Source organism: Chanodichthys erythropterus, chromosome 12 (genome assembly GCF_024489055.1).
Source record: "Chanodichthys erythropterus isolate Z2021 chromosome 12, ASM2448905v1, whole genome shotgun sequence".
Lineage (NCBI taxonomy): Eukaryota > Metazoa > Chordata > Actinopteri > Cypriniformes > Xenocyprididae > Chanodichthys > Chanodichthys erythropterus.
In genome coordinates this window covers 19,772,223-19,794,894 of record NC_090232.1, presented here as the reverse complement: position 1 = coordinate 19,794,894, position 22,672 = coordinate 19,772,223, and the positions used below count along the sequence as shown (strand labels likewise).

The following is a 22,672-nucleotide window of genomic DNA, read 5'->3' as shown; positions in this document are numbered from 1 at the left end:
TTCTATATCGCTCTTCATTGAATTAACGTGGCTCTTTTGCAGAAACGCTAAGCACATATATACTTGTCGTTCTATGGAGTTTCTTTGAACAAATGGTCATTGACTTTTTGCAGCATCAGCTTGGAGCTAGCTCATCAAGCACGCCCTAGGTGGGAGGCTGATGCCTCATGGTTTCATAGTCAAGCCTTCGACATTTTGTGGAATTCTCTTGTAGGGTCTGCACAGTCTCAAGGATGAGCAGGTCCCACCATAAACTGTGTTTAAGCCTCAATTCACGGAACTTTGGTTTATAAATCTTACATCGATTCCGGCCCGGCAGACACTAATGGATCACAAGACTTTTTTTTATGACTGTTTCGATAAGTCCCCTAACCTCTCCTCCGTGACTTCAAAGGAGATGCGAACGCCACAGATCGGGTTTCGAAAGACAGGCCCGAATTCCAAACGGTCATAAAAAGAGAAAATACACGCACGCACCCACAGACACACACACACATACAAAGACTGTATACACAAATATTATACCTGCAAATATGAATGTACCTGCCATTGTAGTGCTCGCTGCATGTATGTGTTACTAGTGTAGAATCGTAGAATTGACTGTAGTAGGTTGGTTTTCATGTTAAACGATAGTAATAGAGTGTAAAGTGTATCTTCTTTATATGACGAGAGACACCTGTCGAGTTTGATCTCTCCGTAAAGCTGTGAATCAGAGCTATTCACTCATGTACGTTACATTTCTGCCAAATGCATCGTTCAATGTTTAATAACACTATGAAGAAAATGCACTGATTCAACATACCATAAATTTATTCGGGAGACAGGACAAAGGAATGTGGAAACCCGCCAAATTGCAACGCTAGCATTGGAGGACGTTATCAAGAAGGCGTTCTGGTCCGTTGTCTTTAAAACACCATGACATGCGTCTTTTGGTGGCACAAGTTTTCTGCACGAGTTCCTGCCGTCAAGACGGACTCTCTTCTTTATTTTCCGGTCATATTACAACAGTTAAACCTTCGTTTGAAACTTCGCCGAAACAACCTCCGGAAGAAGAAGCAACTATCAAACCGAGCGCTCCGAAACTCCAAGCACCCTGACTAACCTATGCAAGTATAACGTCTTTACGATCTTAAATACTGAGTTTCCTTGCTGGCTCTTAAAGGTGAACTGTTGCAATTTGACCTGCTTTGATCATCTCTTTCGTTTCTGCCTTTCCCTCTACTTTGTATGTATTTGTATTTACTTGTGTCCATTTAGCCGTATAACCTGTGTATTACCCGTTTCGTATATTAAACTCATTTTATCCATGCTTTTTGTTCACTTGCTCATTTTAGCAACAACCGAGTCACTTTAACGTTCTGATTCTAATATCCTTGCTCTATATTTGAAGGCTATGATAGAAAGTTAGTCTCCCGGCCCGAGAATAACATTCCTGTCATGATAATCTGTGGATAATTGTCCGTTTCGGTGGACGAACTGATAGTTTTCCACATAATTATTCAACCAGAACTAATCATATATGTGATTGATTATAATTCGTTGTAGTTAATTCACCATATATGTTTAATTCCCCGTTGGGTCGATATATGAACGTCATAAAGCTTTCTGAATTATGATATTCATATTTCATCCATAAATTGATTAATAACTGTACATCGCTACACTCTTTTAAATCAATCTTTCATGACACTTTCCCATCTGTTATGTGTGTCATCCTCTCTGCTTTCGTACGCGGAGCCTTCATTGTAGCGCAAAAGTAAGATGCGGCCTTTACCCATTAGGCCACTGGGCCTCCAGCACGCAGCGCTTTGTTTAATATCAGCGTGGAAGGGCATGTGCACAAGACTCGTTGGTCTAGGGGTATGATTCTCGTTTTGGGTGCGAGAGGTCCCGGGTTCAAATCCCGGACGAGCCCAGCGTTTTCAGAGCGAGCGGCAGGGGCAGCTGTTTGTCCTGGTTTTGAAATCCTTACTGCTGCCTGTGTTCATCTAAACTATGACATAGCCGAGATTCAGCCAGATGACAAGCGTCATTTCCTCGGACAGACCCTACTCAGAGGGGCAGCCCGCCAACAAACGCATTCTATTAGAACTAGCGCCTGCGCCTTTCTTTTAGCGGCCAGCATTCTATGACTCTACAAGTGTACACATGTAGCCTAAGCATTCAGCGGTCAGGCTCGTTGGTCTAGGGGTATGATTCTCGCTTCGGGTGCGAGAGGTCCCGGGTTCAAATCCCGGACGAGCTCTCTCGCCTTTAGTATGAGTGCCGGGGTTTTCTTGCACTTTTTTCGATTGCTGCTTTTCTTTATCAACCACTTCATACCAGGCCATTTACTGCAACCCACGTGGTACTTGACGTCACGTTCTCCAGCGTCCTCTTGCACACAGTGCTTTGTGTAATTTCAGCCTGAAAGTGCACATGCAGAGGCCGGCCAGATTGATTCACTGACAGTCTGGTGCTCGCAAAAGCTGCCACAGCTATCAGAAGTTTGTCAGTTCTGTGCTAATTCAGGTCTTGCGGTCATCAAGGCTATAGCGTTGCTCTGAACAAATCATCCTGGAATTTCTCGCACAGCCAACTTAAAGGTAGCCCATCAAAGACGACCCAGGTGGGACTTGAACCCACAATCCCCAGCTCCGGAGGCTGATGCCTTATCCATTAGGCCACTGGGCCTTATCTGGCAAGCTTGGCCTTTGATCTGTAGCATGGCTTCAAGGAGTTTCTGCCACTCAAACATCTACACTTTAGTATCTTGATGCCAGGTCACGTCCTGTCACTGAGGAGAGCTTCACTGAATTTGTGGCGCCCTCACGAAAGATCTTCCATCGACAAGGCTCGTTGGTCTAGGGGTATGATTCTCGCTTTGGGTGCGAGAGGTTCAAATCCCGGACGAGCCCAGCGGTTTCAGAGTGAGCGGCAGGGGCAGCTGTTTGTCCTGGTTTTGAAATCCTTACTGCTGCCTGTGATCACCTGTTCTACTACATAGCCGAGATTCAGCCAGATGACAAGCCTCATTTCCTCGGACAGACCATGCTCAGAGCGGCAGCCCGCCCACAAACGCTTTCTATTAGAACTAGTGCCTGCCCGTTCTGTTCAAGTTCAAGGGTTTTCTGGCACTTTTTCCGATTGCTGCTTTTCTTTATCAACTACTTGACATCAGGCCATTTACTGCAACCCACGTGGTACTTGACGTCACGTTCTCGGGCATCAGAGGCTGATGCTTCGGCCAAATCGAACTTTCTGCAGGTCTGTAGATGCCGCTGTGGGATTCAAACCATTCTATATCGCTCTTCATTGAATTAAAGTGGCTCTTTTGCAGAAACGCTAAGCACATATATACTTGTCGTTCTATGGAGTTTCTTTGAACAAATGGTCATTGACTTTTTGCAGCATCAGCTTGGAGCTAGCTCATCAAGCACGCCCTAGGTGGGAGGCTGATGCCTCATGGTTTCATAGTCAAGCCTTCGACATTTTGTGGAATTCTCTTTTAAATCAATCTTTCATGACACTTTCCCATCTGTTATGTGTGTCATCCTCTCTGCTTTCGTACGCGGAGCCTTCATAGTAGCGCAAAAGTAAGATGCGGCCTTTACCCATTAGGCCACTGGGCCTCTAGCACGCAGCGCTTTGTTCAATATCAGCGTGGAAGGGCATGTGCACAAGGCTCGTTGGTCTAGGGGTATGATTCTCGCTTTGGGTGCGAGAGGTCCCGGGTTCAAATCCCGGACGAGCCCAGCGATTTCAGAGCGAGCGGCAGGGGCAGCTGTTTGTCCTGGTTTTGAAATCCTTACTGCTGCCTGTGTTCATCTAAACTATGACATAGCCGAGATTCAGCCAGATGACAAGCGTCATTTCCTCGGACAGACCCTACTCAGAGGGGCAGCCCGCCAACAAACGCATTCTATTAGAACTAGCGCCTGCGCTTTTCTTTTAGCGGCCAGCATTCTATGACTCTACAAGTGTACACATGTAGCCTAAGCATTCAGCGGTCAGGCTCGTTGGTCTAGGGGTATGATTCTCGCTTCGGGTGCGAGAGGTCCCGGGTTCAAATCCCGGATGAGCCCTCTCGCCTTTAGTATGAGTGCCGGGGTTTTCTTGCACTTTTTTCGATTGCTGCTTTTCTTTATCAACCACTTCATACCAGGCCATTTACTGCAACCCACGTGGTACTTGACGTCACGTTCTCCAGCGTCCTCTTGCACACAGTGCTTTGTGTAATTTCAGCCTGAAAGGGCACATGCACAGGCGGGCCAGATTGATTCACTGACAGTCTGGTGCTCGCAAAAGCTGCCACAGCTATCAGAAGTTTGTCAGTTCTGTGCTAATTCAGGTCTTGCGGTCATCAAGGCTATAGCGTTGCTCTGAACAAATCATCCCGGAATTTCTCGCACAGCCAACTTAAAGGTAGCCCATCAAAGACGACCCAGGTGGAACTTGAACCCACAATCCCCAGCTCCAGAGGCTGATGCCTTATCCATTAGGCCACTGGGCCTTGTCTGGCGAGCTTGGCCTTTGATCTGTAGCATGGCTTCAAGGAGTTTCTGCCACTCAAACATCTACACTTTAGTATCTTGATGCCAGGTCACGTCCTGTCACTGAGGAGAGCTTCACTGAATTTGTGGCGCCCTCACGAAAGATCTTCCATCGACAAGGCTCGTTGGTCTAGGGGTATGATTCTCGCTTTGGGTGCTAGAGGTCCCGAGTTCAAATCCCGGACGAGCCCAGTGGTTTCAGAGTGAGCGGCAGGGGCAGCTGTTTGTCCTGGTTTTGAAATCCTTACTGCTGCCTGTGATCACCTGTTCTACTACATAGCCGAGATTCAGCCAGATGACAAGCCTCATTTCCTCGGACAGACCATGCTCAGAGCGGCAGCCCGCCCACAAACGCTTTCTATTAGAACTAGTGCCTGCCCGTTCTGTTCAAGTTCAAGGGTTTTCTGGCACTTTTTCCGATTGCTGCTTTTCTTTATCAACTACTTGACATCAGGCCATTTACTGCAACCCACGTGGTACTTGACGTCACGTTCTCGGGCATCAGAGGCTGATGCTTCGGCCAAATCGAACTTTCTGCAGGTCTGTAGATGCCGCTGTGGGATTCAAACCATTCTATATCGCTCTTCATTGAATTAAAGTGGCTCTTTTGCAGAAACGCTAAGCACATATATACTTGTCGTTCTATGGAGTTTCTTTGAACAAATGGTCATTGACTTTTTGCAGCATCAGCTTGGAGCTAGCTCATCAAGCACGCCCTAGGTGGGAGGCTGATGCCTCATGGTTTCATAGTCAAGCCTTCGACATTTTGTGGAATTCTCTGTTAAATCAATCTTTCATGACACTTTCCCATCTGTTATGTGTGTCATCCTCTCTGCTTTCGTACGCGGAGCCTTCATAGTAGCGCAAAAGTAAGATGCAGCCTTTACCCATTAGGCCACTGGGCCTCTAGCACGCAGCGCTTTGTTCAATATCAGCGTGGAAGGGCACGTGCACAAGGCTCGTTGGTCTAGGGGTATGATTCTCGCTTTGGGTGCGAGAGGTCCCGGGTTCAAATCCCGGACGAGCCCAGCGATTTCAGAGCGAGCGGCAGGGGCACCTGTTTGTCCTGGTTTTGAAATCCTTACTGCTGCCTGTGTTCATCTAAACTATGAAATAGCCGAGATTCAGCCAGATGACAAGCGTCATTTCCTCGGACAGACCCTACTCAGAGGGGCAGCCCGCCAACAAACGCATTCTATTAGAACTAGCGCCTGCGCTTTTCTTTTAGCGGCCAGCATTCTATGACTCTACAAGTGTACACATGTAGCCTAAGCATTCAGCGGTCAGGCTCGTTGGTCTAGAGGTATGATTCTCGCTTCGGGTGCGAGAGGTCCTGGGTTCAAATCCCGGATGAGCCCTCTCGCCTTTAGTATGAGTGCCGGGGTTTTCTTGCACTTTTTTCAATTGCTGCTTTTCTTTATCAACCACTTCATACCAGGCCATTTACTGCAACCCACGTGGTACTTGACGTCACGTTCTCCAGCGTCCTCTTGCACACAGTGCTTTGTGTAATTTCAGCCTGAAAGGGCACATGCACAGGCGGGCCAGATTGATTCACTGACAGTCTGGTGCTCGCAAAAGCTGCCACAGCTATCAGAAGTTTGTCAGTTCTGTGCTAATTCAGGTCTTGCGGTCATCAAGGCTATAGCGTTGCTCTGAACAAATCATCCCGGAATTTCTCGCACAGCCAACTTAAAGGTAGCCCATCAACGACGACCCAGGTGGGACTTGAACCCACAATCCCCAGCTCCGGAGGCTGATGCCGTATCCATTAGGCCACTGGGCCTTTTCTGGTGAGCTTGGCCTTTGATCTGTAGCATGGCTTCAAGGAGTTTCTGCCACTCAAACATCTACACTTTAGTATCTTGACGCCAGGTCACGTCCTGTCACTGAGGAGAGCTTCACTGAATTTGTGGCGCCCTCACGAAAGATCTTCCATCGACAAGGCTCGTTGGTCTAGGGGTATGATTCTCGCTTTGGGTGCGAGAGGTCCCGGGTTCAAATCCCGGACGAGCCCAGCGGTTTCAGAGTGAGCGGCAGGGGCAGCTGTTTGTCCTGGTTTTGAAATCCTTACTGCTGCCTGTGATCACCTGTACTACTACATAGCCGAGATTCAGCCAGATGACAAGCCTCATTTCCTCGGACAGACCATGCTCAGAGCGGCAGCCCGCCCACAAACGCTTTCTATTAGAACTAGTGCCTGCCCGTTCTGTTCAAGTTCAAGGGTTTTCTGGCACTTTTTCCGATTGCTGCTTTTCTTTATCAACTACTTGACATCAGGCCATTTACTGCAACCCACGTGGTACTTGACGTCACGTTCTCGGGCATCAGAGGCTGATGCTTCGGCCAAATCGAACTTTCTGCAGGTCTGTAGATGCTGCTGTGGGATTCAAACCATTCTATATCGCTCTTCATTGAATTAACGTGGCTCTTTTGCAGAAACGCTAAGCACATATATACTTGTCGTTCTATGGAGTTTCTTTGAACAAATGGTCATTGACTTTTTGCAGCATCAGCTTGGAGCTAGCTCATCAAGCACGCCCTAGGTGGGAGGCTGATGCCTCATGGTTTCATAGTCAAGCCTTCGACATTTTGTGGAATTCTCTTTTAAATCAATCTTTCATGACACTTTCCCATCTGTTATGTGTGTCATCCTCTCTGCTTTCGTACGCGGAGCCTTCATAGTAGCGCAAAAGTAAGATGCGGCCTTTACCCATTAGGCCACTGGGCCTCTAGCACGCAGCGCTTTGTTCAATATCAGCGTGGAAGGGCACATGCACAAGGCTCGTTGGTCTAGGGGTATGATTCTCGCTTTGGGTGCGAGAGGTCCCGGGTTCAAATCCCGGACGAGCCCAGCGATTTCAGAGCGAGCGGCAGGGGCAGCTGTTTGTCCTGGTTTTGAAATCCTTACTGCTGCCTGTGTTCATCTAAACTATGACATAGCCGAGATTCAGCCAGATGACAAGCGTCATTTCCTCGGACAGACCCTACTCAGAGGGGCAGCCCGCCAACAAACGCATTCTATTAGAACTAGCGCCTGCGCTTTTCTTTTAGCGGCCAGCATTCTATGACTCTACAAGTGTACACATGTAGCCTAAGCATTCAGCGGTCATGCTCGTTGGTCTAGGGGTATGATTCTCGCTTCGGGTGCGAGAGGTCCCGGGTTCAAATCCCGGATGAGCCCTCTCGCCTTTAGTATGAGTGCCGGGGTTTTCTTGCACTTTTTTCAATTGCTGCTTTTCTTTATCAACCACTTCATACCAGGCCATTTACTGCAACCCACGTGGTACTTGACGTCACGTTCTCCAGCGTCCTCTTGCACACAGTGCTTTGTGTAATTTCAGCCTGAAAGGGCACATGCACAGGCGGGCCAGATTGATTCACTGACAGTCTGGTGCTCGCAAAAGCTGCCACAGCTATCAGAAGTTTGTCAGTTCTGTGCTAATTCAGGTCTTGCGGTCATCAAGGCTATAGCGTTGCTCTGAACAAATCATCCCGGAATTTCTCGCACAGCCAACTTAAAGGTAGCCCATCAACGACGACCCAGGTGGGACTTGAACCCACAATCCCCAGCTCCGGAGGCTGATGCCGTATCCATTAGGCCACTGGGCCTTTTCTGGTGAGCTTGGCCTTTGATCTGTAGCATGGCTTCAAGGAGTTTCTGCCACTCAAACATCTACACTTTAGTATCTTGACGCCAGGTCACGTCCTGTCACTGAGGAGAGCTTCACTGAATTTGTGGCGCCCTCACGAAAGATCTTCCATCGACAAGGCTCGTTGGTCTAGGGGTATGATTCTCGCTTTGGGTGCGAGAGGTCCCGGGTTCAAATCCCGGACGAGCCCAGCGGTTTCAGAGTGAGCGGCAGGGGCAGCTGTTTGTCCTGGTTTTGAAATCCTTACTGCTGCCTGTGATCACCTGTACTACTACATAGCCGAGATTCAGCCAGATGACAAGCCTCATTTCCTCGGACAGACCATGCTCAGAGCGGCAGCCCGCCCACAAACGCTTTCTATTAGAACTAGTGCCTGCCCGTTCTGTTCAAGTTCAAGGGTTTTCTGGCACTTTTTCCGATTGCTGCTTTTCTTTATCAACTACTTGACATCAGGCCATTTACTGCAACCCACGTGGTACTTGACGTCACGTTCTCGGGCATCAGAGGCTGATGCTTCGGCCAAATCGAACTTTCTGCAGGTCTGTAGATGCCGCTGTGGGATTCAAACCATTCTATATCGCTCTTCATTGAATTAACGTGGCTCTTTTGCAGAAACGCTAAGCACATATATACTTGTCGTTCTATGGAGTTTCTTTGAACAAATGGTCATTGACTTTTTGCAGCATCAGCTTGGAGCTAGCTCATCAAGCACGCCCTAGGTGGGAGGCTGATGCCTCATGGTTTCATAGTCAAGCCTTCGACATTTTGTGGAATTCTCTTTTAAATCAATCTTTCATGACACTTTCCCATCTGTTATGTGTGTCATCCTCTCTGCTTTCGTACGCGGAGCCTTCATAGTAGCGCAAAAGTAAGATGCGGCCTTTACCCATTAGGCCACTGGGCCTCCAGCACGCAGCGCTTTGTTTAATATCAGCGTGGAAGGGCACGTGCACAAGGCTCGTTGGTCTAGGGGTATGATTCTCGCTTTGGGTGCGAGAGGTCCCGGGTTCAAATCCCGGACGAGCCCAGCGTTTTCAGAGCGAGCGGCAGGGGCAGCTGTTTGTCCTGGTTTTGAAATCCTTACTGCTGCCTGTGTTCATCTAAACTATGACATAGCCGAGATTCAGCCAGATGACAAGCGTCATTTCCTCGGACAGACCCTACTCAGAGGGGCAGCCCGCCAACAAACGCATTCTATTAGAACTAGCGCCTGCGCCTTTCTTTTAGCGGCCAGCATTCTATGACTCTACAAGTGTACACATGTAGCCTAAGCATTCAGCGGTCAGGCTCGTTGGTCTAGGGGTATGATTCTCGCTTCGGGTGCGAGAGGTCCCGGGTTCAAATCCCGGACGAGCCCTCTCGCCTTTAGTATGAGTGCCGGGGTTTTCTTGCACTTTTTTCGATTGCTGCTTTTCTTTATCAACCACTTCATACCAGGCCATTTACTGCAACCCACGTGGTACTTGACGTCACGTTCTCCAGCGTCCTCTTGCACACAGTGCTTTGTGTAATTTCAGCCTGAAAGTGCACATGCAGAGGCCGGCCAGATTGATTCACTGACAGTCTGGTGCTCGCAAAAGCTGCCACAGCTATCAGAAGTTTGTCAGTTCTGTGCTAATTCAGGTCTTGCGGTCATCAAGGCTATAGCGTTGCTCTGAACAAATCATCCCGGAATTTCTCGCACAGCCAACTTAAAGGTAGCCCATCAAAGACGACCCAGGTGGGACTTGAACCCACAATCCCCAGCTCCGGAGGCTGATGCCTTATCCATTAGGCCACTGGGCCTTATCTGGCGAGCTTGGCCTTTGATCTGTAGCATGGCTTCAAGGAGTTTCTGCCACTCAAACATCTACACTTTAGTATCTTGATGCCAGGTCACGTCCTGTCACTGAGGAGAGCTTCACTGAATTTGTGGCGCCCTCACGAAAGATCTTCCATCGACAAGGCTCGTTGGTCTAGGGGTATGATTCTCGCTTTGGGTGCGAGAGGTTCAAATCCCGGACGAGCCCAGCGGTTTCAGAGTGAGCGGCAGGGGCAGCTGTTTGTCCTGGTTTTGAAATCCTTACTGCTGCCTGTGATCACCTGTTCTACTACATAGCCGAGATTCAGCCAGATGACAAGCCTCATTTCCTCGGACAGACCATGCTCAGAGCGGCAGCCCGCCCACAAACGCTTTCTATTAGAACTAGTGCCTGCCCGTTCTGTTCAAGTTCAAGGGTTTTCTGGCACTTTTTCCGATTGCTGCTTTTCTTTATCAACTACTTGACATCAGGCCATTTACTGCAACCCACGTGGTACTTGACGTCACGTTCTCGGGCATCAGAGGCTGATGCTTCGGCCAAATCGAACTTTCTGCAGGTCTGTAGATGCCGCTGTGGGATTCAAACCATTCTATATCGCTCTTCATTGAATTAAAGTGGCTCTTTTGCAGAAACGCTAAGCACATATATACTTGTCGTTCTATGGAGTTTCTTTGAACAAATGGTCATTGACTTTTTGCAGCATCAGCTTGGAGCTAGCTCATCAAGCACGCCCTAGGTGGGAGGCTGATGCCTCATGGTTTCATAGTCAAGCCTTCGACATTTTGTGGAATTCTCTTGTAGGGTCTGCACAGTCTCAAGGATGAGCAGGTCCCACCATAAACTGTGTTTAAGCCTCAATTCACGGAACTTTGGTTTATAAATCTTACATCGATTCCGGCCCGGCAGACACTAATGGATCACAAGACTTTTTTTTATGACTGTTTCGATAAGTCCCCTAACCTCTCCTCCGTGACTTCAAAGGAGATGCGAACGCCACAGATCGGGTTTCGAAAGACAGGCCCGAATTCCAAACGGTCATAAAAAGAGAAAATACACGCACGCACCCACAGACACACACACACATACAAAGACTGTATACACAAATATTATACCTGCAAATATGAATGTACCTGCCATTGTAGTGCTCGCTGCATGTATGTGTTACTAGTGTAGAATCGTAGAATTGACTGTAGTAGGTTGGTTTTCATGTTAAACGATAGTAATAGAGTGTAAAGTGTATCTTCTTTATATGACGAGAGACACCTGTCGAGTTTGATCTCTCCGTAAAGCTGTGAATCAGAGCTATTCACTCATGTACGTTACATTTCTGCCAAATGCATCGTTCAATGTTTAATAACACTATGAAGAAAATGCACTGATTCAACATACCATAAATTTATTCGGGAGACAGGACAAAGGAATGTGGAAACCCGCCAAATTGCAACGCTAGCATTGGAGGACGTTATCAAGAAGGCGTTCTGGTCCGTTGTCTTTAAAACACCATGACATGCGTCTTTTGGTGGCACAAGTTTTCTGCACGAGTTCCTGCCGTCAAGACGGACTCTCTTCTTTATTTTCCGGTCATATTACAACAGTTAAACCTTCGTTTGAAACTTCGCCGAAACAACCTCCGGAAGAAGAAGCAACTATCAAACCGAGCGCTCCGAAACTCCAAGCACCCTGACTAACCTATGCAAGTATAACGTCTTTACGATCTTAAATACTGAGTTTCCTTGCTGGCTCTTAAAGGTGAACTGTTGCAATTTGACCTGCTTTGATCATCTCTTTCGTTTCTGCCTTTCCCTCTACTTTGTATGTATTTGTATTTACTTGTGTCCATTTAGCCGTATAACCTGTGTATTACCCGTTTCGTATATTAAACTCATTTTATCCATGCTTTTTGTTCACTTGCTCATTTTAGCAACAACCGAGTCACTTTAACGTTCTGATTCTAATATCCTTGCTCTATATTTGAAGGCTATGATAGAAAGTTAGTCTCCCGGCCCGAGAATAACATTCCTGTCATGATAATCTGTGGATAATTGTCCGTTTCGGTGGACGAACTGATAGTTTTCCACATAATTATTCAACCAGAACTAATCATATATGTGATTGATTATAATTCGTTGTAGTTAATTCACCATATATGTTTAATTCCCCGTTGGGTCGATATATGAACGTCATAAAGCTTTCTGAATTATGATATTCATATTTCATCCATAAATTGATTAATAACTGTACATCGCTACACTCTTTTAAATCAATCTTTCATGACACTTTCCCATCTGTTATGTGTGTCATCCTCTCTGCTTTCGTACGCGGAGCCTTCATTGTAGCGCAAAAGTAAGATGCGGCCTTTACCCATTAGGCCACTGGGCCTCCAGCACGCAGCGCTTTGTTTAATATCAGCGTGGAAGGGCATGTGCACAAGACTCGTTGGTCTAGGGGTATGATTCTCGCTTTGGGTGCGAGAGGTCCCGGGTTCAAATCCCGGACGAGCCCAGCGTTTTCAGAGCGAGCGGCAGGGGCAGCTGTTTGTCCTGGTTTTGAAATCCTTACTGCTGCCTGTGTTCATCTAAACTATGACATAGCCGAGATTCAGCCAGATGACAAGCGTCATTTCCTCGGACAGACCCTACTCAGAGGGGCAGCCCGCCAACAAACGCATTCTATTAGAACTAGCGCCTGCGCCTTTCTTTTAGCGGCCAGCATTCTATGACTCTACAAGTGTACACATGTAGCCTAAGCATTCAGCGGTCAGGCTCGTTGGTCTAGGGGTATGATTCTCGCTTCGGGTGCGAGAGGTCCTGGGTTCAAATCCCGGACGAGCTCTCTCGCCTTTAGTATGAGTGCCGGGGTTTTCTTGCACTTTTTTCGATTGCTGCTTTTCTTTATCAACCACTTCATACCAGGCCATTTACTGCAACCCACGTGGTACTTGACGTCACGTTCTCCAGCGTCCTCTTGCACACAGTGCTTTGTGTAATTTCAGCCTGAAAGTGCACATGCAGAGGCCGGCCAGATTGATTCACTGACAGTCTGGTGCTCGCAAAAGCTGCCACAGCTATCAGAAGTTTGTCAGTTCTGTGCTAATTCAGGTCTTGCGGTCATCAAGGCTATAGCGTTGCTCTGAACAAATCATCCTGGAATTTCTCGCACAGCCAACTTAAAGGTAGCCCATCAAAGACGACCCAGGTGGGACTTGAACCCACAATCCCCAGCTCCGGAGGCTGATGCCTTATCCATTAGGCCACTGGGCCTTATCTGGCAAGCTTGGCCTTTGATCTGTAGCATGGCTTCAAGGAGTTTCTGCCACTCAAACATCTACACTTTAGTATCTTGATGCCAGGTCACGTCCTGTCACTGAGGAGAGCTTCACTGAATTTGTGGCGCCCTCACGAAAGATCTTCCATCGACAAGGCTCGTTGGTCTAGGGGTATGATTCTCGCTTTGGGTGCGAGAGGTTCAAATCCCGGACGAGCCCAGCGGTTTCAGAGTGAGCGGCAGGGGCAGCTGTTTGTCCTGGTTTTGAAATCCTTACTGCTGCCTGTGATCACCTGTTCTACTACATAGCCGAGATTCAGCCAGATGACAAGCCTCATTTCCTCGGACAGACCATGCTCAGAGCGGCAGCCCGCCCACAAACGCTTTCTATTAGAACTAGTGCCTGCCCGTTCTGTTCAAGTTCAAGGGTTTTCTGGCACTTTTTCCGATTGCTGCTTTTCTTTATCAACTACTTGACATCAGGCCATTTACTGCAACCCACGTGGTACTTGACGTCACGTTCTCGGGCATCAGAGGCTGATGCTTCGGCCAAATCGAACTTTCTGCAGGTCTGTAGATGCCGCTGTGGGATTCAAACCATTCTATATCGCTCTTCATTGAATTAAAGTGGCTCTTTTGCAGAAACGCTAAGCACATATATACTTGTCGTTCTATGGAGTTTCTTTGAACAAATGGTCATTGACTTTTTGCAGCATCAGCTTGGAGCTAGCTCATCAAGCACGCCCTAGGTGGGAGGCTGATGCCTCATGGTTTCATAGTCAAGCCTTCGACATTTTGTGGAATTCTCTTTTAAATCAATCTTTCATGACACTTTCCCATCTGTTATGTGTGTCATCCTCTCTGCTTTCGTACGCGGAGCCTTCATAGTAGCGCAAAAGTAAGATGCGGCCTTTACCCATTAGGCCACTGGGCCTCTAGCACGCAGCGCTTTGTTCAATATCAGCGTGGAAGGGCATGTGCACAAGGCTCGTTGGTCTAGGGGTATGATTCTCGCTTTGGGTGCGAGAGGTCCCGGGTTCAAATCCCGGACGAGCCCAGCGATTTCAGAGCGAGCGGCAGGGGCAGCTGTTTGTCCTGGTTTTGAAATCCTTACTGCTGCCTGTGTTCATCTAAACTATGACATAGCCGAGATTCAGCCAGATGACAAGCGTCATTTCCTCGGACAGACCCTACTCAGAGGGGCAGCCCGCCAACAAACGCATTCTATTAGAACTAGCGCCTGCGCTTTTCTTTTAGCGGCCAGCATTCTATGACTCTACAAGTGTACACATGTAGCCTAAGCATTCAGCGGTCAGGCTCGTTGGTCTAGGGGTATGATTCTCGCTTCGGGTGCGAGAGGTCCCGGGTTCAAATCCCGGATGAGCCCTCTCGCCTTTAGTATGAGTGCCGGGGTTTTCTTGCACTTTTTTCGATTGCTGCTTTTCTTTATCAACCACTTCATACCAGGCCATTTACTGCAACCCACGTGGTACTTGACGTCACGTTCTCCAGCGTCCTCTTGCACACAGTGCTTTGTGTAATTTCAGCCTGAAAGGGCACATGCACAGGCGGGCCAGATTGATTCACTGACAGTCTGGTGCTCGCAAAAGCTGCCACAGCTATCAGAAGTTTGTCAGTTCTGTGCTAATTCAGGTCTTGCGGTCATCAAGGCTATAGCGTTGCTCTGAACAAATCATCCCGGAATTTCTCGCACAGCCAACTTAAAGGTAGCCCATCAAAGACGACCCAGGTGGAACTTGAACCCACAATCCCCAGCTCCAGAGGCTGATGCCTTATCCATTAGGCCACTGGGCCTTGTCTGGCGAGCTTGGCCTTTGATCTGTAGCATGGCTTCAAGGAGTTTCTGCCACTCAAACATCTACACTTTAGTATCTTGATGCCAGGTCACGTCCTGTCACTGAGGAGAGCTTCACTGAATTTGTGGCGCCCTCACGAAAGATCTTCCATCGACAAGGCTCGTTGGTCTAGGGGTATGATTCTCGCTTTGGGTGCTAGAGGTCCCGAGTTCAAATCCCGGACGAGCCCAGTGGTTTCAGAGTGAGCGGCAGGGGCAGCTGTTTGTCCTGGTTTTGAAATCCTTACTGCTGCCTGTGATCACCTGTTCTACTACATAGCCGAGATTCAGCCAGATGACAAGCCTCATTTCCTCGGACAGACCATGCTCAGAGCGGCAGCCCGCCCACAAACGCTTTCTATTAGAACTAGTGCCTGCCCGTTCTGTTCAAGTTCAAGGGTTTTCTGGCACTTTTTCCGATTGCTGCTTTTCTTTATCAACTACTTGACATCAGGCCATTTACTGCAACCCACGTGGTACTTGACGTCACGTTCTCGGGCATCAGAGGCTGATGCTTCGGCCAAATCGAACTTTCTGCAGGTCTGTAGATGCCGCTGTGGGATTCAAACCATTCTATATCGCTCTTCATTGAATTAAAGTGGCTCTTTTGCAGAAACGCTAAGCACATATATACTTGTCGTTCTATGGAGTTTCTTTGAACAAATGGTCATTGACTTTTTGCAGCATCAGCTTGGAGCTAGCTCATCAAGCACGCCCTAGGTGGGAGGCTGATGCCTCATGGTTTCATAGTCAAGCCTTCGACATTTTGTGGAATTCTCTGTTAAATCAATCTTTCATGACACTTTCCCATCTGTTATGTGTGTCATCCTCTCTGCTTTCGTACGCGGAGCCTTCATAGTAGCGCAAAAGTAAGATGCAGCCTTTACCCATTAGGCCACTGGGCCTCTAGCACGCAGCGCTTTGTTCAATATCAGCGTGGAAGGGCACGTGCACAAGGCTCGTTGGTCTAGGGGTATGATTCTCGCTTTGGGTGCGAGAGGTCCCGGGTTCAAATCCCGGACGAGCCCAGCGATTTCAGAGCGAGCGGCAGGGGCACCTGTTTGTCCTGGTTTTGAAATCCTTACTGCTGCCTGTGTTCATCTAAACTATGAAATAGCCGAGATTCAGCCAGATGACAAGCGTCATTTCCTCGGACAGACCCTACTCAGAGGGGCAGCCCGCCAACAAACGCATTCTATTAGAACTAGCGCCTGCGCTTTTCTTTTAGCGGCCAGCATTCTATGACTCTACAAGTGTACACATGTAGCCTAAGCATTCAGCGGTCAGGCTCGTTGGTCTAGAGGTATGATTCTCGCTTCGGGTGCGAGAGGTCCTGGGTTCAAATCCCGGATGAGCCCTCTCGCCTTTAGTATGAGTGCCGGGGTTTTCTTGCACTTTTTTCAATTGCTGCTTTTCTTTATCAACCACTTCATACCAGGCCATTTACTGCAACCCACGTGGTACTTGACGTCACGTTCTCCAGCGTCCTCTTGCACACAGTGCTTTGTGTAATTTCAGCCTGAAAGGGCACATGCACAGGCGGGCCAGATTGATTCACTGACAGTCTGGTGCTCGCAAAAGCTGCCACAGCTATCAGAAGTTTGTCAGTTCTGTGCTAATTCAGGTCTTGCGGTCATCAAGGCTATAGCGTTGCTCTGAACAAATCATCCCGGAATTTCTCGCACAGCCAACTTAAAGGTAGCCCATCAACGACGACCCAGGTGGGACTTGAACCCACAATCCCCAGCTCCGGAGGCTGATGCCGTATCCATTAGGCCACTGGGCCTTTTCTGGTGAGCTTGGCCTTTGATCTGTAGCATGGCTTCAAGGAGTTTCTGCCACTCAAACATCTACACTTTAGTATCTTGACGCCAGGTCACGTCCTGTCACTGAGGAGAGCTTCACTGAATTTGTGGCGCCCTCACGAAAGATCTTCCATCGACAAGGCTCGTTGGTCTAGGGGTATGATTCTCGCTTTGGGTGCGAGAGGTCCCGGGTTCAAATCCCGGACGAGCCCAGCGGTTTCAGAGTGAGCGGCAGGGGCAGCTGTTTGTCCTGGTTTTGAAATCCTTACTGCTGCCTGTGATCACCTGTACTACTACATAGCCGAGATTCAGCCAGATGACAAGCCTCATTTCCTCGGACAGACCATGCTCAGAGCGGCAGCCCGCCCACAAACGCTTTCTATTAGAACTAGTGCCTGCCCGTTCTGTTCAAGTTCAAGGGTTTTCTGGCACTTTTTCCGATTGCTGCTTTTCTTTATCAACTACTTGACATCAGGCCATTTACTGCAACCCACGTGGTACTTGACGTCACGTTCTCGGGCATCAGAGGCTGATGCTTCGGCCAAATCGAACTTTCTGCAGGTCTGTAGATGCTGCTGTGGGATTCAAACCATTCTATATCGCTCTTCATTGAATTAACGTGGCTCTTTTGCAGAAACGCTAAGCACATATATACTTGTCGTTCTATGGAGTTTCTTTGAACAAATGGTCATTGACTTTTTGCAGCATCAGCTTGGAGCTAGCTCATCAAGCACGCCCTAGGTGGGAGGCTGATGCCTCATGGTTTCATAGTCAAGCCTTCGACATTTTGTGGAATTCTCTTTTAAATCAATCTTTCATGACACTTTCCCATCTGTTATGTGTGTCATCCTCTCTGCTTTCGTACGCGGAGCCTTCATAGTAGCGCAAAAGTAAGATGCGGCCTTTACCCATTAGGCCACTGGGCCTCTAGCACGCAGCGCTTTGTTCAATATCAGCGTGGAAGGGCACATGCACAAGGCTCGTTGGTCTAGGGGTATGATTCTCGCTTTGGGTGCGAGAGGTCCCGGGTTCAAATCCCGGACGAGCCCAGCGATTTCAGAGCGAGCGGCAGGGGCAGCTGTTTGTCCTGGTTTTGAAATCCTTACTGCTGCCTGTGTTCATCTAAACTATGACATAGCCGAGATTCAGCCAGATGACAAGCGTCATTTCCTCGGACAGACCCTACTCAGAGGGGCAGCCCGCCAACAAACGCATTCTATTAGAACTAGCGCCTGCGCTTTTCTTTTAGCGGCCAGCATTCTATGACTCTACAAGTGTACACATGTAGCCTAAGCGTTCAGCGGTCATGCTCGTTGGTCTAGGGGTATGATTCTCGCTTCGGGTGCGAGAGGTCCCGGGTTCAAATCCCGGATGAGCCCTCTCGCCTTTAGTATGAGTGCCGGGGTTTTCTTGCACTTTTTTCAATTGCTGCTTTTCTTTATCAACCACTTCATACCAGGCCATTTACTGCAACCCACGTGGTACTTGACGTCACGTTCTCCAGCGTCCTCTTGCACACAGTGCTTTGTGTAATTTCAGCCTGAAAGGGCACATGCACAGGCGGGCCAGATTGATTCACTGACAGTCTGGTGCTCGCAAAAGCTGCCACAGCTATCAGAAGTTTGTCAGTTCTGTGCTAATTCAGGTCTTGCGGTCATCAAGGCTATAGCGTTGCTCTGAACAAATCATCCCGGAATTTCTCGCACAGCCAACTTAAAGGTAGCCCATCAACGACGACCCAGGTGGGACTTGAACCCACAATCCCCAGCTCCGGAGGCTGATGCCGTATCCATTAGGCCACTGGGCCTTTTCTGGTGAGCTTGGCCTTTGATCTGTAGCATGGCTTCAAGGAGTTTCTGCCACTCAAACATCTACACTTTAGTATCTTGACGCCAGGTCACGTCCTGTCACTGAGGAGAGCTTCACTGAATTTGTGGCGCCCTCACGAAAGATCTTCCATCGACAAGGCTCGTTGGTCTAGGGGTATGATTCTCGCTTTGGGTGCGAGAGGTCCCGGGTTCAAATCCCGGACGAGCCCAGCGGTTTCAGAGTGAGCGGCAGGGGCAGCTGTTTGTCCTGGTTTTGAAATCCTTACTGCTGCCTGTGATCACCTGTACTACTACATAGCCGAGATTCAGCCAGATGACAAGCCTCATTTCCTCGGACAGACCATGCTCAGAGCGGCAGCCCGCCCACAAACGCTTTCTATTAGAACTAGTGCCTGCCCGTTCTGTTCAAGTTCAAGGGTTTTCTGGCACTTTTTCCGATTGCTGCTTTTCTTTATCAACTACTTGACATCAGGCCATTTACTGCAACCCACGTGGTACTTGACGTCACGTTCTCGGGCATCAGAGGCTGATGCTTCGGCCAAATCGAACTTTCTGCAGGTCTGTAGATGCCGCTGTGGGATTCAAACCATTCTATATCGCTCTTCATTGAATTAACGTGGCTCTTTTGCAGAAACGCTAAGCACATATATACTTGTCGTTCTATGGAGTTTCTTTGAACAAATGGTCATTGACTTTTTGCAGCATCAGCTTGGAGCTAGCTCATCAAGCACGCCCTAGGTGGGAGGCTGATGCCTCATGGTTTCATAGTCAAGCCTTCGACATTTTGTGGAATTCTCTTTTAAATCAATCTTTCATGACACTTTCCCATCTGTTATGTGTGTCATCCTCTCTGCTTTCGTACGCGGAGCCTTCATAGTAGCGCAAAAGTAAGATGCGGCCTTTACCCATTAGGCCACTGGGCCTCCAGCACGCAGCGCTTTGTTTAATATCAGCGTGGAAGGGCACGTGCACAAGGCTCGTTGGTCTAGGGGTATGATTCTCGCTTTGGGTGCGAGAGGTCCCGGGTTCAAATCCCGGACGAGCCCAGCGTTTTCAGAGCGAGCGGCAGGGGCAGCTGTTTGTCCTGGTTTTGAAATCCTTACTGCTGCCTGTGTTCATCTAAACTATGACATAGCCGAGATTCAGCCAGATGACAAGCGTCATTTCCTCGGACAGACCCTACTCAGAGGGGCAGCCCGCCAACAAACGCATTCTATTAGAACTAGCGCCTGCGCCTTTCTTTTAGCGGCCAGCATTCTATGACTCTACAAGTGTACACATGTAGCCTAAGCATTCAGCGGTCAGGCTCGTTGGTCTAGGGGTATGATTCTCGCTTCGGGTGCGAGAGGTCCCGGGTTCAAATCCCGGACGAGCCCTCTCGCCTTTAGTATGAGTGCCGGGGTTTTCTTGCACTTTTTTCGATTGCTGCTTTTCTTTATCAACCACTTCATACCAGGCCATTTACTGCAACCCACGTGGTACTTGACGTCACGTTCTCCAGCGTCCTCTTGCACACAGTGCTTTGTGTAATTTCAGCCTGAAAGTGCACATGCAGAGGCCGGCCAGATTGATTCACTGACAGTCTGGTGCTCGCAAAAGCTGCCACAGCTATCAGAAGTTTGTCAGTTCTGTGCTAATTCAGGTCTTGCGGTCATCAAGGCTATAGCGTTGCTCTGAACAAATCATCCCGGAATTTCTCGCACAGCCAACTTAAAGGTAGCCCATCAAAGACGACCCAGGTGGGACTTGAACCCACAATCCCCAGCTCCGGAGGCTGATGCCTTATCCATTAGGCCACTGGGCCTTATCTGGCGAGCTTGGCCTTTGATCTGTAGCATGGCTTCAAGGAGTTTCTGCCACTCAAACATCTACACTTTAGTATCTTGATGCCAGGTCACGTCCTGTCACTGAGGAGAGCTTCACTGAATTTGTGGCGCCCTCACGAAAGATCTTCCATCGACAAGGCTCGTTGGTCTAGGGGTATGATTCTCGCTTTGGGTGCGAGAGGTCCCGGGTTCAAATCCCGGACGAGCCCAGCGGTTTCAGAGTGAGCGGCAGGGGCAGCTGTTTGTCCTGGTTTTGAAATCCTTACTGCTGCCTGTGATCACCTGTTCTACTACATAGCCGAGATTCAGCCAGATGACAAGCCTCATTTCCTCGGACAGACCATGCTCAGAGCGGCAGCCCGCCCACAAACGCTTTCTATTAGAACTAGTGCCTGCCCGTTCTGTTCAAGTTCAAGGGTTTTCTGGCACTTTTTCCGATTGCTGCTTTTCTTTATCAACTACTTGACATCAGGCCATTTACTGCAACCCACGTGGTACTTGACGTCACGTTCTCGGGCATCAGAGGCTGATGCTTCGGCCAAATCGAACTTTCTGCAGGTCTGTAGATGCCGCTGTGGGATTCAAACCATTCTATATCGCTCTTCATTGAATTAAAGTGGCTCTTTTGCAGAAACGCTAAGCACATATATACTTGTCGTTCTATGGAGTTTCTTTGAACAAATGGTCATTGACTTTTTGCAGCATCAGCTTGGAGCTAGCTCATCAAGCACGCCCTAGGTGGGAGGCTGATGCCTCATGGTTTCATAGTCAAGCCTTCGACATTTTGTGGAATTCTCTTTTAAATCAATCTTTCATGACACTTTCCCATCTGTTATGTGTGTCATCCTCTCTGCTTTCGTACGCGGAGCCTTCATAGTAGCGCAAAAGTAAGATGCGGCCTTTACCCATTAGGCCACTGGGCCTCTAGCACGCAGCGCTTTGTTCAATATCAGCGTGGAAGGGCATGTGCACAAGGCTCGTTGGTCTAGGGGTATGATTCTCGCTTTGGGTGCGAGAGGTCCCGGGTTCAAATCCCGGACGAGCCCAGCGATTTCAGAGCGAGCGGCAGGGGCAGCTGTTTGTCCTGGTTTTGAAATCCTTACTGCTGCCTGTGTTCATCTAAACTATGACATAGCCGAGATTCAGCCAGATGACAAGCGTCATTTCCTCGGACAGACCCTACTCAGAGGGGCAGCCCGCCAACAAACGCATTCTATTAGAACTAGCGCCTGCGCCTTTCTTTTAGCGGCCAGCATTCTATGACTCTACAAGTGTACACATGTAGCCTAAGCATTCAGCGGTCAGGCTCGTTGGTCTAGGGGTATGATTCTCGCTTCGGGTGCGAGAGGTCCCGGGTTCAAATCCCGGATGAGCCCTCTCGCCTTTAGTATGAGTGCCGGGGTTTTCTTGCACTTTTTTCGATTGCTGCTTTTCTTTATCAACCACTTCATACCAGGCCATTTACTGCAACCCACGTGGTACTTGACGTCACGTTCTCCAGCGTCCTCTTGCACACAGTGCTTTGTGTAATTTCAGCCTGAAAGGGCACATGCACAGGCGGGCCAGATTGATTCACTGACAGTCTGGTGCTCGCAAAAGCTGCCACAGCTATCAGAAGTTTGTCAGTTCTGTGCTAATTCAGGTCTTGCGGTCATCAAGGCTATAGCGTTGCTCTGAACAAATCATCCCGGAATTTCTCGCACAGCCAACTTAAAGGTAGCCCATCAAAGACGACCCAGGTGGAACTTGAACCCACAATCCCCAGCTCCAGAGGCTGATGCCTTATCCATTAGGCCACTGGGCCTTGTCTGGCGAGCTTGGCCTTTGATCTGTAGCATGGCTTCAAGGAGTTTCTGCCACTCAAACATCTACACTTTAGTATCTTGATGCCAGGTCACGTCCTGTCACTGAGGAGAGCTTCACTGAATTTGTGGCGCCCTCACGAAAGATCTTCCATCGACAAGGCTCGTTGGTCTAGGGGTATGATTCTCGCTTTGGGTGCTAGAGGTCCCGAGTTCAAATCCCGGACGAGCCCAGCGGTTTCAGAGTGAGCGGCAGGGGCAGCTGTTTGTCCTGGTTTTGAAATCCTTACTGCTGCCTGTGATC

General features: G+C 48.7%; 29 non-coding genes across 29 annotated transcripts; 22 read left to right on the top strand and 7 right to left on the bottom strand.

Annotated features, from left to right (window-relative positions):
• Positions 1-2,173: 2,173 nt before the first annotated feature.
• Positions 2,174-2,245, top strand: trnap-cgg (transfer RNA proline (anticodon CGG)). The gene has a single exon. It is a non-coding gene; the product is annotated as a tRNA-Pro (tRNA).
• A 355-nt stretch (positions 2,246-2,600) lies between these two features.
• On the bottom strand, positions 2,601-2,673 carry trnar-ccg (transfer RNA arginine (anticodon CCG)). Its single transcript has one exon. It is a non-coding gene; the product is annotated as a tRNA-Arg (tRNA).
• Positions 2,674-3,662: 989 nt separating this feature from the next.
• Positions 3,663-3,734, top strand: trnap-ugg (transfer RNA proline (anticodon UGG)). Its single transcript has one exon. It is a non-coding gene; the product is annotated as a tRNA-Pro (tRNA).
• Positions 3,735-3,992: 258 nt separating this feature from the next.
• Positions 3,993-4,064, top strand: trnap-cgg (transfer RNA proline (anticodon CGG)). Its single transcript has one exon. It is a non-coding gene; the product is annotated as a tRNA-Pro (tRNA).
• Positions 4,065-4,419: 355 nt separating this feature from the next.
• On the bottom strand, positions 4,420-4,492 carry trnaq-cug (transfer RNA glutamine (anticodon CUG)). Its single transcript has one exon. It is a non-coding gene; the product is annotated as a tRNA-Gln (tRNA).
• Positions 4,493-5,488: 996 nt separating this feature from the next.
• Positions 5,489-5,560, top strand: trnap-ugg (transfer RNA proline (anticodon UGG)). Its single transcript has one exon. It is a non-coding gene; the product is annotated as a tRNA-Pro (tRNA).
• A 258-nt stretch (positions 5,561-5,818) lies between these two features.
• Positions 5,819-5,890, top strand: trnap-cgg (transfer RNA proline (anticodon CGG)). The gene has a single exon. It is a non-coding gene; the product is annotated as a tRNA-Pro (tRNA).
• A 587-nt stretch (positions 5,891-6,477) lies between these two features.
• Positions 6,478-6,549, top strand: trnap-ugg (transfer RNA proline (anticodon UGG)). Its single transcript has one exon. It is a non-coding gene; the product is annotated as a tRNA-Pro (tRNA).
• Positions 6,550-7,314: 765 nt separating this feature from the next.
• trnap-ugg (transfer RNA proline (anticodon UGG)) lies at positions 7,315-7,386 on the top strand. The gene has a single exon. It is a non-coding gene; the product is annotated as a tRNA-Pro (tRNA).
• Positions 7,387-8,303: 917 nt separating this feature from the next.
• Positions 8,304-8,375, top strand: trnap-ugg (transfer RNA proline (anticodon UGG)). Its single transcript has one exon. It is a non-coding gene; the product is annotated as a tRNA-Pro (tRNA).
• A 765-nt stretch (positions 8,376-9,140) lies between these two features.
• Positions 9,141-9,212, top strand: trnap-ugg (transfer RNA proline (anticodon UGG)). The gene has a single exon. It is a non-coding gene; the product is annotated as a tRNA-Pro (tRNA).
• Positions 9,213-9,470: 258 nt separating this feature from the next.
• trnap-cgg (transfer RNA proline (anticodon CGG)) lies at positions 9,471-9,542 on the top strand. Its single transcript has one exon. It is a non-coding gene; the product is annotated as a tRNA-Pro (tRNA).
• Positions 9,543-9,897: 355 nt separating this feature from the next.
• On the bottom strand, positions 9,898-9,970 carry trnar-ccg (transfer RNA arginine (anticodon CCG)). Its single transcript has one exon. It is a non-coding gene; the product is annotated as a tRNA-Arg (tRNA).
• Positions 9,971-13,174: 3,204 nt separating this feature from the next.
• trnar-ccg (transfer RNA arginine (anticodon CCG)) lies at positions 13,175-13,247 on the bottom strand. Its single transcript has one exon. It is a non-coding gene; the product is annotated as a tRNA-Arg (tRNA).
• A 989-nt stretch (positions 13,248-14,236) lies between these two features.
• On the top strand, positions 14,237-14,308 carry trnap-ugg (transfer RNA proline (anticodon UGG)). The gene has a single exon. It is a non-coding gene; the product is annotated as a tRNA-Pro (tRNA).
• A 258-nt stretch (positions 14,309-14,566) lies between these two features.
• trnap-cgg (transfer RNA proline (anticodon CGG)) lies at positions 14,567-14,638 on the top strand. Its single transcript has one exon. It is a non-coding gene; the product is annotated as a tRNA-Pro (tRNA).
• A 355-nt stretch (positions 14,639-14,993) lies between these two features.
• trnaq-cug (transfer RNA glutamine (anticodon CUG)) lies at positions 14,994-15,066 on the bottom strand. Its single transcript has one exon. It is a non-coding gene; the product is annotated as a tRNA-Gln (tRNA).
• Positions 15,067-16,062: 996 nt separating this feature from the next.
• On the top strand, positions 16,063-16,134 carry trnap-ugg (transfer RNA proline (anticodon UGG)). Its single transcript has one exon. It is a non-coding gene; the product is annotated as a tRNA-Pro (tRNA).
• A 258-nt stretch (positions 16,135-16,392) lies between these two features.
• On the top strand, positions 16,393-16,464 carry trnap-cgg (transfer RNA proline (anticodon CGG)). The gene has a single exon. It is a non-coding gene; the product is annotated as a tRNA-Pro (tRNA).
• A 587-nt stretch (positions 16,465-17,051) lies between these two features.
• On the top strand, positions 17,052-17,123 carry trnap-ugg (transfer RNA proline (anticodon UGG)). Its single transcript has one exon. It is a non-coding gene; the product is annotated as a tRNA-Pro (tRNA).
• A 765-nt stretch (positions 17,124-17,888) lies between these two features.
• Positions 17,889-17,960, top strand: trnap-ugg (transfer RNA proline (anticodon UGG)). Its single transcript has one exon. It is a non-coding gene; the product is annotated as a tRNA-Pro (tRNA).
• Positions 17,961-18,877: 917 nt separating this feature from the next.
• On the top strand, positions 18,878-18,949 carry trnap-ugg (transfer RNA proline (anticodon UGG)). The gene has a single exon. It is a non-coding gene; the product is annotated as a tRNA-Pro (tRNA).
• A 765-nt stretch (positions 18,950-19,714) lies between these two features.
• trnap-ugg (transfer RNA proline (anticodon UGG)) lies at positions 19,715-19,786 on the top strand. Its single transcript has one exon. It is a non-coding gene; the product is annotated as a tRNA-Pro (tRNA).
• Positions 19,787-20,044: 258 nt separating this feature from the next.
• Positions 20,045-20,116, top strand: trnap-cgg (transfer RNA proline (anticodon CGG)). The gene has a single exon. It is a non-coding gene; the product is annotated as a tRNA-Pro (tRNA).
• Positions 20,117-20,471: 355 nt separating this feature from the next.
• Positions 20,472-20,544, bottom strand: trnar-ccg (transfer RNA arginine (anticodon CCG)). The gene has a single exon. It is a non-coding gene; the product is annotated as a tRNA-Arg (tRNA).
• A 159-nt stretch (positions 20,545-20,703) lies between these two features.
• Positions 20,704-20,775, top strand: trnap-ugg (transfer RNA proline (anticodon UGG)). Its single transcript has one exon. It is a non-coding gene; the product is annotated as a tRNA-Pro (tRNA).
• Positions 20,776-21,540: 765 nt separating this feature from the next.
• trnap-ugg (transfer RNA proline (anticodon UGG)) lies at positions 21,541-21,612 on the top strand. The gene has a single exon. It is a non-coding gene; the product is annotated as a tRNA-Pro (tRNA).
• Positions 21,613-21,870: 258 nt separating this feature from the next.
• trnap-cgg (transfer RNA proline (anticodon CGG)) lies at positions 21,871-21,942 on the top strand. The gene has a single exon. It is a non-coding gene; the product is annotated as a tRNA-Pro (tRNA).
• Positions 21,943-22,297: 355 nt separating this feature from the next.
• On the bottom strand, positions 22,298-22,370 carry trnaq-cug (transfer RNA glutamine (anticodon CUG)). The gene has a single exon. It is a non-coding gene; the product is annotated as a tRNA-Gln (tRNA).
• Between the last annotated feature and the right edge of the window lie 302 nt (positions 22,371-22,672).